Below are 21791 nucleotides of genomic sequence, written 5' to 3'. Positions count from 1 at the left end.
TAATTGAATTCTAAATGATTTTGTTGATTTGTTAAATATTTAAAAATTCTTTATTGATTTTTTATAATAAAATTTTGGTATATTTGACTAAGGATAATGTTTATTTTTGCTAAATATGATAGTGGATTAAAAAATAATATAATTATATCATATAATATCATACATTCATGGTAAATCATATATTCATTGAACATTCGTATCCAAAATAAAAAAAAAGGAATATATTATGTTTTTAATAAATATTTTGATCAAAAAATTATTATTATGTTTTTTTAACATAATATTTAGTATATTATGTTGTTAATTATATTTTGTTTAAACTGTTACATTGGTTACATTGGTTTAATAAACATGCTATTCTTAATCTATAACTATATATAGGAAATTCACTAAAAATTCTATTAAAATATATATATTTATCGTCTTGATTTTAATTCTATTAATTGCGTCTATTTCTTAAGATGACGTATAATAAAAACTTCATTAAAAGATATACATGCGTTTACATTTCTCTGCTGCGCGCATTAAAAAAAACGAACAAACGGGCACAGAGGTGACCGTTTGGACGCTAGTTATATATAAAGAGGATATCCAATTTTGGACTGGCCTATTTTTATTCCATAAACATCCTTTAATTTATTTTTAAATAAATAACACAATATAATTATAAAAAATTGTATGGTTGATAACTTCCATGGCATAACTTCTTTATAGCCGTTTTTAAAATTAACTACTCTTACACATAAATAACAGTTTCTTAACTTCTTCAAGAATAATATATAAAACCATCACATTTTTAGTGTATCATGTAGATTAGATAAATTAATGCAGTTTTAATTACTCTTTTTCTTACAATTTGAGACCAAATAAAATAAAAGAAAGTCATTGAGAGTTAAAGCAAAAGGGGAGAAGAGAAGTAATAAGGGAGTGGTTATTGGAGCAGTTCGTATACGTGAAACATAGGGCAAAAGAAAGGGAAAAATCTCAATTTATCTTCCAAAGGAATAGAAAATCTTTTATTCTTCTTCTTTACTCACTTTCTCATTTCTTATCATGTGTGTTCTTTTATCTCATTCTTTTCTATTTGTCTCTTTCTTCTTTATTTATTTATTTATTAATTTTTATTGAAGAAATCTTCTTTGTATTTTTCTTTACATATAACTCTTTTTTGTTTTATTCTAACATTCTCTTCTAACTTCTTATTTTTATATCAATTTTTCCATTAATTTATTATTATTGTTATTTTTAATTTTTAATAGATGCAGGGAGTGTAACACAGTAGTGGTAATCAGGGGTGGCCCTGAGCACGGGCTCGTGGGGCGGGAGCCCAGGGCCCCATAATTTTAGGGGCACCAATTTTTTTTCTCTTACCCCTATATATATTAAAAGAGAATTTTCTATTATAAAAATACTTGCTGGAATTTAAAAAAAATACTGGTTAACAAAATTATATGGGTGCTACAAAGTCAAAATTAATAAAAAAATATAATTTCTCATAAATAAAATATACAGTAGAATAAAATCAATTAATTCCCCTAAAATAAAATCCATTAATATATCTATAATTTTAGCAACTAAAGAATTTAATTGAGGCATTAAAATTAAAACAATGATATAGAAATTTTTTTATATTATTGATCTCAAAATTAAGAGTGAAACATTACCTTAACTAGGAAAACAAGATAATGATCCCAAAATTAAGACTGAAGTCGAATCTTTAGCAACTCATGGAATTGTAAACTTTGAATTTTTAGTAGCTATGAATATTTGGTTTGAATTGTTAACTGTTGTTAATGAAATTAGCAAAAGTTTGCAAAAAAAAGACACGTGTATTGATGTGGCTATAGAACTAGTAAAAAGTTTGATCAAGTATTTGAAAAAATATAGAGAATCTGGATTTGTAAATGCTAAGGCTAGTGCTGAAAAGATTGAGAATTAAATGGAGATTGAATGTGTTTATTCAAAAACATCAAATTAGTAGAAAACAATGAAAACCCATCTCAACCCACACAACTGAATCCTGAGTCTGTTGAAGAGTCTTTTCGAAATCATTATTTCTTATATATTGTGGATCAAACAATTGGCTCACTTGATAGAAGATTTTAGCAGTATAGCATATATGAAAGTATTTTTGGATTCTTGTTTAATATTGAAAGGCTTAGATCATTATCTGATAAGGGCTTGAAAGCATGTTGTAAACATCTTGAAACTTGTTTAAAACATGACGATTCTCTTGATCTTGATGGTGAAATTTTGGTTGAAGAATTGAAATTTATTAGAGAAGTTTTAGCAGTTGAATCAAAATCAAGCTATATGATATTGAGTTCTTTAAAGACTTTTAATTGTTTTCTTAATGCATGCATAGATTATAGAGTAATATTGACTATTCCTATCGGTGTTGCATCTACTAAAATAAGTTTTTCTAAATTAAAATTATTATAATCTTATTTGAGATCAACTATGTTACAAGATAGATTAAATAGTTTTGCGTTCATTTCAATTGAAAATAATTTTTTGAAGAACCTTGATTATGAACAAACTATTAACAATTTTGCAACAAAAATGCTAAGAGGATGATATTTAAATAATTTTAAAAGTTTGGTCAATTTTTTATAGAAAAAAAAGACGGGATCAAGAAGAAGAAGTCTCTTTATAGTGGTTTATGTTTTGATGTAGTATGAACATTTATTTAAAGATTCATATTTCTATTCTTTTTGCACAATATCAAATGAAAATGTGTTTTTTATCCAATTATTTCATTTATCCTTATGTATTTATTGTTAAAAAAATTATAGGGGCACCACTCTTTGGATTCGCCCAAGGCACCCAAATTCAAAGGACCGGCCCTGGTGGTAATATAAGAAGATTTTTTTGAAGTGGAATGAAAATATTGTCTCTGATTAAGACGACATAGCCATCTCATATTATCTCAAATATTAAAAACCATTTTTGTGTGATATTTATTCCAAACTACTATTACTAAGTAAATTCATTTAGCAAAAATATATCAAATAGTTTTATCATATTTAGGTAATATATTTTATCTTTTATTCTTTTGTGTCTTGACAAAATTATGGGGCAACTAATGACAATTATGAAATAGTCCTAAAAATTTCATGACATTTTTTTTTTTTTAATTTTGAAGGGTTTTTAACATATCAATCTTTATAAATAGAATTCTTTCTTTCATTTTGATTTTTTTAGTGTTCTTGCTTTTGATTTCAAATATATAGAATAAAGGGAGTGCAATTTGATGATGGTGAGATAAACCGTGATTACATTGTAAGGATAAATATATATTTTTTCATATTATCATATTTTGTTATATAAAATTTTAAATTATGATGACATATAATTATGTGGTATATATTGTTTTGTGTTTGACACGTTTAAATTTACATAAAGCACAACTTAATGATGGTGAGATAAACCGTGATTAAATTGTAAGGATAAAAATATCACTCTCATTTTTTTTCCTCATTTGTTTGTGTTAATTTGTTAGTATTTATTCTATCATGTTTTGTTATATAAACTTTTAAATGACGATGACATGTGATTATGTTTTATATAACTATTTATTTCTATTTTAGTTTCTATCTTTGAGATTTATTTCTTCTTTCACTTTTTTTTCTTACAACTTATAGAAATATTTGAGACAATTGGTTAGAATTGGCGTAGATAAAAATTGTGGTTGAGCACTATATGTTGGGGATTTTAGTATCATCAATGTATTTTGGTAGTAATGTGATTTACTATAGGCCAATGCAATTATGCGTTAAGTTTGAAACGAGTTAGGGTAGTGCGGAGTGCATGCTCGTCGAGCCAAACGTGTAATAGAATACGAATAATAGAAACGGGGTTCCAAGGGGCGTAGCCCCTAGCGGGGCGCGGGGCAGCACCCCGTCGGGGTCTAAGAGGCAGAGCCCCTGGCGAGGTGCGGGGCAGCGCCCTGCGGGGGTCCAAGGGGCAGCGCCCCTGCTGCCAAGTCAACGGGCGGGGTGCGGGGCAGCGCCCCGTTCGAAAAATTCGTTTGAATTGTTGTACCCTTTCCCAACAGACATGACCATTCTTTTCCGAAAAGGTGTGTCTGTTCGTTTTCTGTTATTGGTTTCCTATATAAGGAGTCATTTGGCCTCGATTTTGGCACACGAAATCATACTTCCTCTCTACATTCTGATCTGTTCTCTATTGTCAGAAAACAGATTGCTCTTTGAGAATTATCCCCGCAAAGATTTCGTGAACCCAGACAAGAATAGGGTCGAAATACTTTGTTCGGAAAGTGAACGAACACGATTCTTCGAAGATATCCAGGATTATCATACCGAATTTTTAACAAACGAACAAAGTATTATTTCTGATAATCATGGCTGGAGGAGGAAGCACCGTCAAGGAATGACTAAAAGTTTCGGAAAATTGGACAAGTTTCAAGGACAAGACTTCAGGCGTTGGCAGAAGAAGATGCATTTCATGTTGACAACGTTGAAGGTGGTGCACGTCCTGTCTATACCAATTCTAGAACTTGAGGAGGATGACACGGTTAAAAATCTGAGACGCCGATCAAAGTGGGAGAATGACGACTACATATGCAGAGGGCATATTCTTAGCGGTATGTCTGATCCCTTATTTGATATTTACCAAAACGTGGAATCTGCAAAGGAATTGTGGGATTGTCTCGAAGCCAAGTACATGGCAGAGGACTCATCCAGTAAAAAGTTCCTGGTGACCGATTTTAACAATTACAAAATGGTTGAATCGAGGTCTGTCATGGAACAATTCAATGAACTCCTCCGAATCCTTGGACAGTTCACACAACATGGATTGAAGATGGATGAAACAATATTTGTCTCAAGCATCATAGACAAGTTGCCTCCTTCATGGAAGGATTTCAAACACAATTTGAAACATGGAAAAGACGAATTGTCTTTGATCCAACTTGGAAGTCACTTGCGCATAGAGGAATCTCTACGAGCGCATGAGGATAACAAAGGAAAAGGCAAAGAAATTGCTGGACCCTCGGTTAATATGATCGAAGAGGGTGGTAAGAATGATAACAACAAAAACAAAGGAAAGAAGCGTGCTTTCAATAACAAAAAGGGCAATTTCGGTGTTAACAAGAAACCGAAACTAGAATGCTGGAAGTGTGGCAGAACAAGCCATTTCAAGAAGGATTGTCGTTTCGGAAAAAAGCACGACAACGCGAACGCAAGTGGTTCAGGAAAGGGGTCTAAGGACCAATCCAAAAACCAAGGTCAAAAATCAATTTGTGATTTGAATAGTTTGATTAAACATTCGGTTTCACTAACTTCTGAGGCATTTTATGTGTAGGATGATGCTATCGCGTGGTGGATTGATTTTGGCGCCACAACACATGTTTGTAAGGATCGTTTCTGGTTCAAGACTTTTGTTCCAGTGGAAGATGGTTCTGTTCTATACATGGGAGATGATCACTTCGCTCCAGTTGAAGGGAAAGGAAACGTGGTGCTAGAATTCAGTTCTGGAAAGACTATTACTTTGTTTAATGTATTGTATGTTCCTAAGTTACGTAAGAATTTAATTTCTGGTCCTGTATTGAATAAGCTTGGATACAAGCAAGTGTGTGAATCCGATAAATATGTTTTATCGAAGTCTGGTGTGTTTGTAGGATTTGGATATTATAATAATGGAATGTTTATGATGAATTTGAATGGAGTTCCTAAAGATTCTGGTTCTATATTTTTGTCTTCTTCGAATGTTATCAATTTTTCGTTATGGCATGCTCGTTTAGGACATGTACATTATAAAAGAATGCATGAAATGTCTAAAGACGATTTAATTCCAGTTTTTAATGAAAATAACGAAAAGTGTAAAACTTGCATGTTAACAAAGATCATTAGGAAACCTTTTAAAAGTATAACAAGGAAATCTGTCATTCTTGAGTTAATACATAGTGATTTATGTGATTTGCATGCTACTCCATCATTAGGGAATAAAAAATATTTTGTCACGTTCATTGATGATGCATCTAGATTCTGCTATGTTTATTTGTTGCACGCTAAGGACGAAGCCTTAGATAAATTCAAAATTTATAAAACTGAAGTTGAAGTGCAACTGAATGTGCTGATTAAAACATTACGTACCGATAGAGGTGGTGAATATTATGATCCTGTATTTTTCCAATCCGTAGGAATCATTCATGAGACTACGGCACCTTATACACCTCAACAAAATGGTGTGGCTGAAAGGAAAAATAGAATTCTTAAAGAAATGGTAAATGCCTTGTTATCTTACTCTGGTTTGAGTGAAGGGTTTTGGGGAGAAGCTATGTTAACGGCTTGTTATTTGTTAAATAGGGTTCCTAATAAAAGGAACAAGACTACCCCATATGAACTTTGGTATAAGAAACGACCCAACTTAACATTTCTACATGTTTGGGGTTGTTAGGGCCGTGGTTAGACTCCCGGACCCAAAAAGGAAAACTTTGGGCAAAAAGGGTGTAGCTTGCATCTTTGTTGGATATGCTGAACACTCCAAGGCTTATAGGTTTTATGTTATAGAACCTAATGACTCGATTTCTATTAACACAATTATAGAATCAAGAGATGCCATATTTGATGAGAATTTTTTCTCTTCTATACCTAGACCAAAGATATCTATACCTAATTCAGACGAATCTCTAAGGGATGATCATTCATATGATGTGCCAAGTGAGACACTTGAACCCCGTAGGAGCAAAAGAGCTAGAAAATCTAGATCTTATGGATCTGATTTTCAACTATATTTAGTTGAGGGATCAAAGGATCAGATTGAAACTCAATACTATTATTGCTATAGTATAGAGGAGGATCCAAGAACGTATGATGAAGCTGTGAAATCTCGAGATTCTATTTTTTGGAAAGAAGCCATTGATGAAGAGATTGGTTCTATCATGGAAAATAATACTTGGGTATTATCTGATTTAACACCAGGCTACAAACCATTGGGTTGCAAATGGATCTTCAAAAAGAAGATGAAAATCGATGGTAAAATTGACAAGTTTAAAGCTAGATTAGTTATCCAAGGCTTCAGACAAAAAAAAAGGGATTGATTATTTCGATACCTATGCTCCAGTTGCCCGTATCACTACTATTAGATTGTTGATTGCCTTGGCGGCTATTCATAATCTAGTGATTCATCAAATGGATGTCAAAATAGCATTTCTGAATGGTGATTTGGAAGAAGAAGTGTATATGAAGCAACCTGAAGGATTTGTAATGCCTGGTAATGAGCATAAAGTGTGTAAGCTAGTTAAGTCGTTGTGTGGGCTGAAACAAGTTCCGAAGTAGTGACATCAAAAGTTTGATGAGGTTGTTTTGTCTAATGGTTTCATTCTAAACCAAGCTGACAAATGTGTATATAGCAAATTTGATACATCCGGTAAAGGAGTTTTCATCTGTCTATATGTTGATGACATGTTGATTTTTGGCACCGACCAAAATCAAGTTGATAAAACAAAGAATTTCTTGTCATCAAAGTTCTCCATGAAGGATATGGGAGAAGCAGACGTTATTCTTGGTATTAAGATTAAACGGGAGAATAAGGGGATTGTAACTACGCAATCTCACTAGATTGAGAAAATACTCAAGAAGTTCAATTATGAAAATTGTTCTCCAGTAAGTACTCCCATGGATCCAGGAGAAAAGCTTATGCCAAATACAGGTAAACCTGTGGATCAACTCGAACACTCAAGAGCTATAGGCTCTTTGATGTATGCTATGATTAGCACTAGACCGGATATTGCTTATGCGGTTGGAAAGTTGAGCAGATTTACTAGTAATCCTAGTAGACATCATTGGCATGCGATAACTAGGGTATTCAAGTACTTAAAGGGTACTATGAATTATGGATTATCATATATGGGATTTCCTTCGGTGTTAGAGGGTTATTCGGATGCTAGTTAGATAAATAATGTTGAAGATTCATCCTCTACAAGTGGATGGGTGTTCTTGCTTGGGGGAGGTGCCATCTCATGGGCTTCCAAGAAGCAAACATGTATAACTAGTTCCACAATGGAATCTGAGTTTGTAGCATTAGCTACTGCTGGTAAAGAAGCAGAATGGCTAAGGAACTTGGTATATGAGATTCTGATATGGCCTAAACTGATATCACCAATTTCTATCCGTTGTGATAGTAGTGCCACACTGGCTAAAGCATATAGTCAAATATACAATGGAAAGTCTAGACATTTGGGTATTAGACATAGTATGATTAGGGAATTAATCATGAATGGGGTGATGTCTATTGAGTTTGTTCGGTCACAACAAAACTTAGCTGACCACTTGACGAAGGGGTTAGCTAGAGACTTAGTGAAGAAGTCGGTAATTGGGATGGGATTAAAGTCCATTTAAATCTATTAACTATGGTATACCCAATTCCCTTTGTTATACCCCAAAATTTGCCCGCATCTTTTTCAAAAAAGAAGGCAACAGACTTCTGTCTAAAAATTGGGAGTTTCATATAATCTTGGATTTTATTTCATAAATATCCTGATTTTATGAATACTCAGTTTTTAGAATATTTCTTATACGATATTTTGGTTCGCTGTTGAATTTATTCTTACACAAATGCCAAGTACTGTTTATCACTTCACACACGCTATTTATTTGAGATTTATTTGCAGATAAATAGTACTGACGCAATTGGTACATAATTAAATTTTGCAGGCGCAAAGTCCGAAGATTCAGACTGTACTGGTAACAATTAAATTATTATTAGTTTTTTGTTTCCCACTAATTTTTGTACTATATTATTATTTTCAAAATCTCTTCTATTATTTTCAAAATCTCTTCCTTTCTTTTCAAATCTCTTTCTTTCAAATCAAATCATAACTTTATTCCATACATCTCTCTTTTTCAAACCCTACCATACACTTTCTTTCAAATCCTACTACCACTCAAATTTTCCTTTTTTGTACGATATCACTTCATTCCCCAACGTCTCTATCCTTCTTTTCACTCTATAAATACCCCTCATTTTTTCCATAATTTCTCACATCAAATTTCACTCATTTCTCAAACTTCTACCTCATAATTATTTTCTCTTCTTCCCCGGCAAAAATGGCAAAGTGGATGGATACGTTTTTTCTTATGGTCATCACTGTTTTGGTGGTGATCATGTCCTTTTTCTGTCTGCATAGTCCTGAAAAATGCGGAACTGGGTTGCTTACACGCCCGTCCATCTATATGTTGTTATTTATAGCATGGGTTTTTAATCGTCATTTTTAAAGTTTGTCGTATCTTTCGCTTTCAAATAATGTACCGTTTATTTTATTTTATGTAATATTTGTACTGTCAGTATTAAATGTCGTACTATCTGTCGTACTGTCATTTAATTATTAAGATAATATTATGTGTGTTTTCTGCTAGTTAAATATTTATTTTTCTGTGCATTAAATATTTTTCAAGGTTATTATCGGTAATTTCGTTCGCCTATAGTATATTCTATTTATTTATTATGTTTGTGTTTTTCTAACAGCTCAGGTAAATAAATTTTCACCATTAACACAACACAAAAAACAAAAAGAAAAAATTAACTTTAACTGTTGAATTTTCACTTTAACTGTTACGTTAATGCCCGGACAGCCAGTTAACAGTCAAACCCGCTGACAGCACGATTCTCTGTGTTTCGTACCATCAATCAAGTCAATCTTTTGCCTTTCAAAAATTATAATATTTTTGTTCTAGAAGTCTTCTAATAATCACATGATCAGCAGAGACTCAACACTGCACAAAAATCAGGTACGCTTAACAGTCTCCCACACAAACAGTCCCTAACTAGGGTTTTTGTTTTTTTCAGAAGAACAAGTTTTTTGAGACCTCAAGTGGATTTCATGGGCGTCCATATGTCTCAAAGTACCACCAGACAAATTTTCAAACTTCAATTCGCTAAGACGCACAGTCAGCAGCTCAAACAGTCAACAGACGACCAGTTTGACCGAAAAGTCAACACACAGTCAAAAAAATTTTTGGTCAACATCCATATTTTGTCAAAAGATTCATCATTTGATCAATGGTTGATCATAATTCATCAAGAAAAGATCAGAAATCAACAAAACCCTAAGTTTCAAAATTAGGGTTTTCTCCTAAAAAGTCAACTGAATTTTGACCGGCCATAACTCTCTCCCCGTTCATTCAAAAAATTCCAACCAAAGCTTGTTTTAAATGAAATTCAATTATCTTTCAAACGAAATTGATCCCATGGTCATTGGATTTACCATTTGGAAAATATGAGCCAGGACATTACAGGTCATTTTCAAAGTCAACAAAAAGTGGTTTTTTGTCAAAGGCCATAACATCAAGATAACTTCTCCAGATGCAAAAAAGTTTCCAAAGTAGATTGTAGAGGACATCTTGAGGTTTCTAAAAAGTACAAGAACTCCTTCATATGATCAAAATTGAGGGAGATATGCCTTGTTGAAGTTAGCTATTTTTTGGGAAAATGCATGAAACTAGCATTGATCAAAATGATTTTTTTTCCAAAAGAGGCCAAGTTTTCATGATCCAAACATGTTCCCAATAATGTTAAAGGGCTTCCACGACCAACATTGGGCCCATAACATTTTTATTTCTTTTTAAATTTAATTTTATTACCTTTAAAATTAAATTAAAAAGAAATGGTGCAAAATCATTATCCAAAGCTTTTGTCTCTTGCTTGAGTCACCAAGGTAGCTTAACTTCTGCAACATAGAGATGGTACAGCAGGCCTAGAGCAAGAGGGTGAAGAAAATTCAAAGCCATGGCCAAAGAATTCAAAGATTTTTATATTAAAAAATTCAAAGGTTCAAAGATCATCAATGCAAGATAGCTTAGCTTTGCAGCACATTCATTGCTTATAAATGAAGTAGAACACTTCAGTAAGAGAAAACACACGAATTCAGAATCAAATCCATGCTTGTAACACACTTGTATCATACTTGAAATTTTGCAAGAAATTTGAAATTCGAATTTTAAGTTTCAGCTCAATTCAATCCAAATTAAATACTTAAACACGATCCCTGAACATCATTGAACCTTTCCAAATCAATTTCAAGCCTTGAAGCTCACTGAATCGAGCTCAAAAGCTCACGGTTTGTCCAAACTGAAATTTACAAAAAATACTATTATTCATGCGTATTCAATAAGATGTAATCCCATATTTGTGTTTAGTTTTGTGCCCTGATCGTTTCTGGAGCTTTAATTTAATTTTTATGAAGGTTTGAAGCATATACCATTTTAGGGTTCTTGGAGCTCGAAATGGGATCCTTCGGTTTAGGCAAAATAAGAATAAACCAGAGGCATATTCAAGTTCAGTGGATCTGGACGAGTCAAATGGACATGTCGCGAAATATTTTTGTATAGGTTTGCCCCTATTCGTTATTTTGCAGGGATGAAGGAGGTGTATTACAACGCTTTTGGTAAAAAACATTGTTAAAAGTAGAGGCGAGAGGAAGAAGACGACGAGGTGTCATCTCCTGATTGGCTGATTCAAATTGGTTCGCGCGCGTTTTGATTTTCGTTTGCAGATGGATCACTTGTGACATGAAACACGCGTTAGCATGTACCCTCGCACCATCAGTCCTCAGATCTCATTAAAGTTTCATCCAACGTGCCAGAAGCTACAGCGCACCATGGACTCTCAAAGCTTTGCCACACAGAATCATAATTTAATATATTTTCTATTTTATTTAATTCTCTTTGTGAAATTATTTAAAAATATTTTTAAAAATCAGAAAAATACACAAACAATATTTTTAGGTTAATAAAATATTGTATTAATTTTTGACACAAAAATATTTTATTTTTCTTAATAATTAATATATTTTGTTTAATTAATCAATATATATTCATATATATCATTTAAATTATTTCTAACCTATCAAAAAATCAGAAAAAAATATTTTATTTTATTAAATTGAGTTTATATATTATAAACTAATTTTGTACATATTTAGAATATTTTTCTCTTTAAGTTTAATTTATGTGTATAATTATTTGTATAATTATATGTTAATTAACTTAATAATTTCAAAAATCCCAAAAAAATTAATTTTATTTTAAAATTAATTAACAAGCAATATGAACATATTTTAGACTTAACTTTTAGGTTTAAATTTTATTTCTACCTTTTTCTCATTTAATTAAATTAATCATGCATTAATTCTAATTAAAATCAATCATCAAAAATCCAAAAACATTTTCCCTTTATCTTATTGCAATTTAAATTCATAGATAAGTGTATAGGTTGTCAAATTCATGTAAATAGCGTAGTTTACATTTCCCGCACAATCGATGTAATAGCGTAGATTTACTTTCTGCATTTTACATTCCCGCACTTTAATTTCTGTACATATAAAACTGCGTGTATGTCAAGAACAAAAACTGAAGCGCTAGATCACTAATCTCAAAGACAAATATATCTGAAACAAAACACAATCACACTTGCACCTCTTAGGGTAATCCCTTCTGTTGCTCTTTTCAAAATCAATTCCACCGTTTCAAATACAAATCCAAACTTTTGTTTACATCCTATCAAAGGAGAATTTTCTAAAAGAAATGGGAAAAGACCTTATGAACTTAAGGTATACCTCCTAATTGCTTGCTCAAATCAAACAAAACAACAAATGTTTCACATATCACTCTATTTCCAAAACAAAACTTTCAAAAAAGACAACATTTTGTATATATCCAAACAAGGATCATTACGAAGTTAAAGATCTTTTTTCAAAACATCTTTCGAAAGATAAAACACTTTGTATACATCCGCACAAGGATCATTACAAAGTTAATTCTTTACAAAAGTATTTAAAACCACATACATTCATTTCAAAGCAAGACAAACGATTTAAACAAGTGAGCTAAGCAATTAAGAGCCCATGGATAACCATGGATACAAAGGGGTGCTAATACCTTCCCTTTGTATAACCTACCCCCGAACCCAAAATCTCTTAAAGTTCTTTTTCTGTTTCTTTTATAAACATTTCCTTAATTGGATAAAATAAAAGTCGGTGGCGACTCTCAAGTTTTCAAAACTCAAAAAAATAAAATAAAAGAAGAGTCAGTTCGTATCTCACGAGAAAAAACCGAGGACGACAGAACTGGCGACTCTGCCGGGGAATTCAAAAACAAAATGTTTTCAAAAGGGGTTACCTTAGAGTTTAGATCACTTCGATGTTTTCAATTGCTTGTCTTGATTGTTCTATTTTTTTTAAAGGTTTGTTTGGGTATTTACTTGTGTGAAAGATTCTAACCCGAATCTCGAGATACCTTAAGTATGTGACAATAGACCAAGGAAACTGTACGCCATGTACCGATACGGTTAATCTGGTAGTCACCGTTAGTGCGACACTTTGGTCTGTACTGATATCCCTTGAAGACGATCAAGGAGTATGTTAGGCTTCCGAAATGTCATCAAGCACTAATTTGTCTTAGAACCTTTAGTTGAACTTGACTTGTGGCCTATTAAGTGACTGGCTTTGAAGTTGATCAAAGTTAGTTATCCTCGAGGAATGTTTTGATCGGCCGTCCGAGTGTCGTATTGAGATGTTGTCTCCAAGGATCATATAACCCGAATACTATTTTAAGACAGGTTTAAACCAAATCAACTTCAATGGGGAGGGTATCACATATAAACCTCGTGCAAGCCTTTAAATCTAAGGCTATTGTGTGATTTGTGTGTGTTTGCCACATGTTTGACATCATGACATCATAAGCATCATAAACATATCATTTTCTCACTAATTATTTCAAGGATCGAAGAGTTTACTTTTTTCTGTTGTTGCAGGTAATGGCTCCCGCTACCAGAGATTATATCAGGATCAACATCTCAACAGTACCATCTGAACTTAAGGACTTAATATCAGAATTTCCCAGAAATGCTCAATTCACTGAAAAGCACGGTCACCTACTCCATTTGGTTACCTCAAAATTTGAAGAAGACATGATACGAGTCCTGTTCCAGTTCTTTGATCCCGAACATCATTGTTTTACATTTCCTGATTACCAGCTAGTACCCACCTTGGAAGAGTTCTCTGAACTAATTGGGTTACCTGTTCGAGATCAATTACCTTTCACTGGTTTAGAAAAGATTCCAAAACCTGAAATCATTGCTGCTGCCTTACATTTACGAAAGTCAGAAATCGAGTCCAATTGGGAAATAAAGAGTGGAGTCAAGGGTTTGCTTTCTAAGTTCTTAATGGGAAAGGCTCGATCACTATTAAAAGATAAAAGTTACTAGGATTTTGAAGAAGTTGTGGCTCTTTTAATTTATGGGTTGGTTTTATTCCCTAATCCCGACCAGTTCAAAAGTGTGCACGTTATCAACATTTTCTTAACCCGCAATCTGGTACCTACTTTGCTGGGAGACATTCCACATTCTCTACACACTCGTACCATGAAGAAACGAGGAACTCTTATGTGCTGTGTACCACTATTGGCTAGATGGTTTACATTACACCTTCCCCGATCAGTGTTGAGAAACGAGCAAAGGATGCAATGGTCTCGCAGGATTATGTCTTTGTCTCATTCAGATATCCGGTGGAACAACTTCTTTCAAAGAGACATCACTCTCATTGACCATTGCGGGGAGTACCCTAATGTACCACTCCTTGGCATTAGGGGAGGCATCACTTACAACCCCTCTTTAGCTTTGCGCCAATTCGGATATGCACGAAGAAATGGTCCTCATGACATGATTATCCGTGGCATTGTGTTCGACTACGAAGATGATCCCCAAAGATATCGACGAAGGTTTATACATGCTTGGGGCAGTGTCTACAAAGTAGAAAGCAAGACTTTAGGACAATGGAACTCTATTCCCATTGAGCCTTACCTCAAATGGGTGCGTGCTCATGCTCAGAAGTTCATCATGCCATATCCCGCTATCCTGCCTGTGACCATTGAGCCAGAAGTCGAAGGGGAGGAACCTCGAGTTATTCTACATCCAGACATGCCAACTAACCTGGAAGAGCTGCAGAAATCTTGGGTTCAACTAAAAGGAGAAAGAGACACCTTCAAAGCACACTGTCAAGACTATGAGAGGAAAGTGTTGGAGCTCACCAGACAACTCCATGAAGAACAGCAGATCAACACGTTCCTGGGAGCAAAGAGAAAGCGTCCATGGGAGGCTTGAAGAATCCTTTATTTTCTTTATTCTATCTTGTAAGCCCGAAAGAGGCAAAGAAAAGAAAGAAAAAAGAAACAAAAAAAAGGGCAAAAGAAAAAAAGAAATAAATTGTTTGACTAATAAATGTTTGTTTCTCTTTTGTTTAAACAAATTTAAATTCTAAGATCCTTGAAAACATTGCATATACATTTCATTCATAAACATTGCATAACAGGTTCACATAACAGGTTTCTCATCTCCTCGCTGTTTATTTCACGTTAGAAGGGATGGATTCCGAAACAAGCATCAAGAATCCCGAAGCACAGAACGCCCAAGTTCAGATAGCAATTCTGGAGCTAGCAAAGGGGCAACAAGAACTGAAAGCCCTGATGACTAAGAAGAAAAAGAAGCCCAAGGGATCTGTAGGTTTAAGCCACCTCGTGAGAAAAGTCAGAGTCCCAGCCAGGATGCCCAGAAAAGCGCCAATCCCTGAAGTAGTTGGTGAAGGTGATCAAGAAGACAACCACAGCAACCAGGGTTCTGCCAAACTCTCTCTCTCTCCTGATGAAGAGGATTATCACTCCGAAGACGAACAGGGTGATAGCAAATACCAGCAATTGGAAGAACGCATGAAAGCTATGGAGATACAGAAAATACCTGGTTTAGACTTCAATGATCTTGGACTCGTCTCAGATATTGTTATCCCTCCAAAGTTCAAAGTTCCTGTCTTTGCAAAGTATGATGGAGTCTCTTGCCCAAAGCTGCATCTAAGGTCCTATGTGAGGAAGATACTACCTCATACGTCAGATAACAAATTGTGGATTCATTTCTTCTAGGAAAGTCTGTCGGGTACACAACTCGAGTGGTACTACCAACTGGAAAGTGCAAAAGTTCACACCTGGGAAGATCTGGCTGCTGCTTTCTACAAATAGTATCAATACAACGCTGACCTTGCACCAACCCGTACTCAACTAGGAGGCATGACTATGGCACCAAAAGAAAGTTTCAAAGAGTATGCACAAAAGTGGAGAGATCTAGCTGGAAGAGTTCAACCACCCTTATCTGATCGCGAGCTGGTCGACATGTTCATGGGCACTTTAACTGGCCCTTTCTACAGTCATTTGCTGGGAAGCTCGTCGTCATGTTTCACTGACCTGATATTAACTGGAGAGCGTGTCGAAAGCGGCATTCAAAGTGGAAAAATTCAAGTAGGCTCCTCCTCTGGTACTACAAAAAGGCCCATCAGTGGGAGAAATGAAGTCAATACAATGCACAGTCAGAAAATTCGCAAAAGTGAGCATCACCAATCTGTAGGGGCTGTTCTGATCTCTGCAGCTGCACCTCAAAAAGATCAACCGCCGAAGTATACGCGTCGACCAGATGCACCGAGAAGAAACTTCACCAGAATCAACATGCCAATCTCTCAAGCATTGCAGCACTTGTTGAAAGCGAATCTGATCATATTGAAAGACCCTCCAAAGAATGTTAACACTTCCTCTCCGAGTTATCGCCCCGATGCAACATGTGCATACCATTCTAACTGTCCAGGACATGACGCAGATCATTGTTGGGCCCTGAAAAATAAAATACAAGACATGATAGATCCTGGGGAAATTGAATTCGATCCTCCAGAGACTCCAAATGTCATCACTGTACCTATGCCAAAGCATGACAAGACCGTTAATGCTATCATAGGCACTGTTTATATCTATGATGTAAGAGAACTGTCAACTCCGCTCCTTGAAATCAACAGAAAGCTAATACGAGCTGGTTTATTCCCAGGTTGTGACCCTAATTGTTTTTATTGTGCACACCTACCCAATGGGTGTGAGAATTTGAAAGGAGGAATTCAAAAATGGATGGATCGTCGTATCATTATGTTTGAGAAGCTCCCTTCTATAGACAATTTGTGCGAAGTTTTTTCAAATGGGATGAAGATAGAGGACGTCTCAGTGGTTTCTAACATACCATTGAAAATCCCTACCAAAGCTCCTTTCAAAATTTCTGCTGCACCCAGAGTGGCATCGGTAATCATCACCAGTCCGACTCCATTTCCATACTCCTCAAACAAAGCTGTCCCGTGGAGTTATGACACTAATGTTTATGTCCATGGAGTTAAGCAAGACACCTTGACTGAAGAGGCCATGAATTTTACTACTCCAACTGTTGATAATATTGTGGGTACTAGTAAGATTACGAGAAGTGGAAGGATCTTTTCACCAGAAATTTCCCCAAATGTTGCTACTAATCCAGTCCAGGTCCCAGTTCCTAATCAAGATATCAACGCTCGAGGCAAAGAGCCGCCAGTTGAACCAGTTCAAATACCTGTGGAAGTCACTGTTGAAGATCCGTCGAGGCAAGAAATGGAGGAAATATTGAAAATCATCTGCAAAAGTGATTACAATATTGTCGAACAACTGGGGCACACTGCTTCAAAGATTTCAATGTTGTCTCTGCTAAAGTATTCCGAAGCTCATGCCAAGGCCTTAATGAAGTTCTTGAAAGCTGCACATGTACCACAGGAGATTTCAGTCGACCAATTTGAAAATTGTGTTGCCAATCTAACAGTAGATAACGGTCTCGGTTTCTCTGATGCTGATTTAACCCCTGCTGGGAAAAATCATAATAAAGCCCTGCACATCTCTATTGAATGTAACGGCACCACTCTGTCTCATGTGCCGGTAGACAATGGTTCCTCCTTAAATGTGTTACCAAAAGTAGTACTGGAAAAACTTGACTTCGAAGGAGTTGTGTTACAACCAAGCGATGTTGTGGTAAGAGCCTTCGACGGGTCAACAAGAACAGTATACAGAGAAGTTAAGCTCCCAATCAGAGTGGGATCTCAGATCTTTGATTCTACCTTTTACGTGATGGAAATTCATCCAACATATTCCTGTTTACTAGGACGCCCTTGGATACATGGGGCAAGCGCTGTAACTTCTACCCTGCATCAGAAGTTAAAGTATCCGGTAAAAGGCAAGGTCGTCACAGTTTATGGCGAAGAAGAATATGTGGTTAGCCACCTGAGTAACTCCAAGTATGTTGAGATGGATGGCGAATTCATCGAAACCCCCTGCCAATCTTTTGAGGTGGTCCCTCCAGATGTCTCTACTGCCAAACATATTTCTGCTACTCCTGCTACAAAAATAACTCCAACTATGGCTTCTCTCAAAGATGCTAAAGCTGTGATCAAAGAAGGTGGTTGCACAGTATGGGGACAACTCCTTGATGTGCCTTACAAGTTCGATAAGCTAGGTCTGGGTTATGCTAATGGAACTCAGAAGAATGATCAAAGTCCTCGTTCTGGAGGATTAATGTCACATTTCATCAGCCAAGGAGTAAATGCTATTGAAGATGAAGTTCCACCTGTTTCCAAGGAAGTTTGAGATACTTTGGGAGAACCAAGCGGCAGGTATGATTTTCTAGTGAAGTACACCGCTCCTCAGAGTTCTTTTATTGCCATTGAAGACATCGTCCCAACTGGATGGGATGATCAGTTCGAAGATTACGAAAGTTTCACAAGTTCCATTACTGAGCAATACCAAAGTCCACCTAGTCCAAAAGAAGTCTGGGATACGCTGGGAGAACCAAGTGGTAAGTATGACTTTATGGTGAAGTATTCCGCTCCCCTGAGCTCGCAAGTCGCTATTGAAGACATCACCCCAACTGGATGGGACAACCATTTCGAAGACAATATGACACTCACAAGCCCTATCGCTCCTGAAGAAGTCTGGGAAACACCAAATAACGAGAATGATTTTCTGATACAGTACACTGCTACCCAAAGTGCACAAGTCTCCCTCAAAAACATCATCCCAACTGGATGGGACGATCTTATCGGGTATCTCTCTCAGCCAATAGAAGTATCTCAGCCTGGGCTCTCGTATCCAGCAGAGTATCTTGCTCATCCTGAAGGATCAACAGCTCATTTCACCACCAAAGAAGTCAATGCTGTGGAAGACGAAGAAGACAATTGTAACTGGAGCAACTGGATATTCCCTACTCACAACAATGGATTGAACAACTGGGAAGCCGAAGATGTTATCTCCTTTGATCAGGAGTAAATGCAATTTCCTGTTTTCGTTGTTTATATGTTCAAAGATAAAAATGGTTCCTGTACTATCGAACCATGAACTTGAAAGCCAGGTGCCTTGCCCGAAGCACACTGGTCCTTTTTATAAGGGTTTGTCATACCATGATCATGTTCATTCAATAAAATCATGGGACGATTGCATATTCAAATTTTGTGATCCTTTTTTTTCTTTCTTTACTTTATGCATTTTCAAATAGCTATGTGTTCTTACACACACCCACATAATAAATGCAGATTCACATTCACTCTGGATCCTGTTGATAACGATTCTGCTATTGCCAATCATGACTTTGAAAATCCGATCTACCAAACTGAGGACGAAAGTGAGGAAGATTGTGAAGTACCTAGGGAACTTGCAAGGCTATTAGAACAAGAAGAAAAGACTATACAGCCGCATGAAGAGCCAATTGAAGTTATCAACCTGGGCAGTGACGAAGAAAAGAAAGAAGTCAAGATAGGGGCTGATTTGGAAGACAGTGTCAATCAAAGACTGATTCAAATGTTACAAGACTACATTGAGATATTCGCTTGGTCCTATGAAGATATGCCTGGCCTCGACACGGATATTGTGGTCCATCGCCTGCCAATCACAGAAGGAAGCACTCCCGTTAAGCAGAAACTGCGGAGAAGTAGGCCTGACATGTCCAAGAAGATTAAAGACGAGGTTGAGAAGCAATTCAACGCTGGCTTTCTAAAAGTTGTAAGTTATCCTCCATGGATAGCTAACATCGTGCCTGTACCTCAAAAAGACGGGAAGGTCAGAATGTGTGTAGACTACAGAGATCTGAATCGGGCAAGTCCCAAAGATGATTTCCCTTTACCTCACATTGATGTGCTGGTTGACAATACTGCACAATGCAAGGTATTTTCCTTTATGGACGGATTCTCAGGTTACAACCAAATCAAGATGGCACCCGAAGACATGGAAAAAACAACCTTCACAACACCTTGGGGAACCTTTTGTTACAAAGTAATGCCCTTTGGTTTAAAGAATGCAGGAGCAACATATCAGCGTGCAATGGTAGCTCTGTTCCATGATATGATTCATCAGGAAAAAGAGGTTTATGTGGATGATATGATTGCAAAGTCCAACACCGAAGAAGAACATCTGGGTCATCTGCACAAGCTGTTTGACAGACTCAAGAAGTACAGGTTGCGACTGAATCCAAACAAGTGTACCTTTGGAGTAAGATCCGGTAAACTCTTAGGTTTCATCGTCAGCAGCAAAGGTATTGAAGTTGATCCTGCCAAGGTCAAAGCCATTCAAGAAATGCCTATACCCCGTACCGAGAAACAAGTCAGAGGATTCTTGGGACGCCTGAACTACATCACCAGATTTATTGCCCATATGACTACTACTTGTGTGCCGATCTTCAAATTGTTGAAGAAAGATCAAGTGGAAAGATAGAAAGACAAATGCCAATTAGCCTTTGACAAGATCAAAGAATATCTTCAAAAACCGCCAATCTTGTTACCACCAGTGGAAGGAAGACCTCTGATAATGTACCTAACAGTGTTAGAAGATTCAATGGGGTGTGTACTGGGACAACATGACGAATCTGGCCGAAAAGAGCATGCAATCTACTATCTTAGCAAAAAGTTTACTGATTGTGAAACAAGATACTCACTGCTCGAGAAAACTTGTTGTGCCTAAGACAGTATATGCTAAACCATACCACTTTCCTGATCTCCAAAATGGATCCTATCAAATATGTGTTCGAAAAACCTGCTCTCTCTGGAAGAATAGCAAGATGGCAAATGATCTTAACAGAGTATGACATCCAGTATACTTCACAAAAAGCGATCAAAGGAAGTGTGGTAGCTGATCATCGGGCTCATCAAGCAGTGGATGATTATCAAGCATTAAACTTTGACTTCCCAGATGAAGACATTATGCTAGTTACTGACTACGAACAACCAGGACCGGAGGAAGGACCCGATCCGGGATCCCAATGGACTATGGTTTTTGACGGAGCCTCTAATGCGTTTGGCAATGGCATCGGAGCTGTGATCATTTCTCCTACAGGAGGACATACACCATTCACTGCCAGATTATGTTTCAACTGCACTAACAATATAGCCGAGTATGAAGCATGTATTCTGGGTCTCAAAGCTGCAATCAATCTAAGAATCAAGTTCTTGGAAGTCTATGGAGACTCGGCCCTTGTAATTTATCAAGTAAAAGAGGAATGGGACACGAAGCACCCGAATCTAATTCCATACAAAGAATATGTGCTGAGTTTGATTCCTTATTTTGAAGAAATCACTTTTGAACATATCCCGCGCGAAGAAAATCAATTGGCTGATGCTTTAGCTACCATGTCATCTATGTTCAAAGTCAGGTGGGACAATGAGGCGCCTATAATCACCATTTACAGACAGGATGAACCAGCCTATTGCAATGAGGTCAATACTGAAGGAGTGGAAGAAAAACCATGGTTCCATGAAGTAAAAAGATATCTCGAAACCAAGGAATATCCTGAAGGGGAATCCATTAATGATAGAAAGTTTCTAAGAAGATTTGCTGCCAAATTCTTTATGAGTAATGGAATCCTGTACAAACCAACCATGACTCAACTTTGCTTCGTTGTGTGAACAAGAAGGA

The sequence above is a fragment of the Vicia villosa genome, linkage group LG4 (assembly GCF_029867415.1).
Source record: "Vicia villosa cultivar HV-30 ecotype Madison, WI linkage group LG4, Vvil1.0, whole genome shotgun sequence".
Classification (NCBI taxonomy): domain Eukaryota; kingdom Viridiplantae; phylum Streptophyta; class Magnoliopsida; order Fabales; family Fabaceae; genus Vicia; species Vicia villosa.
Note: the sequence above shows the minus strand (reverse complement) of the source record.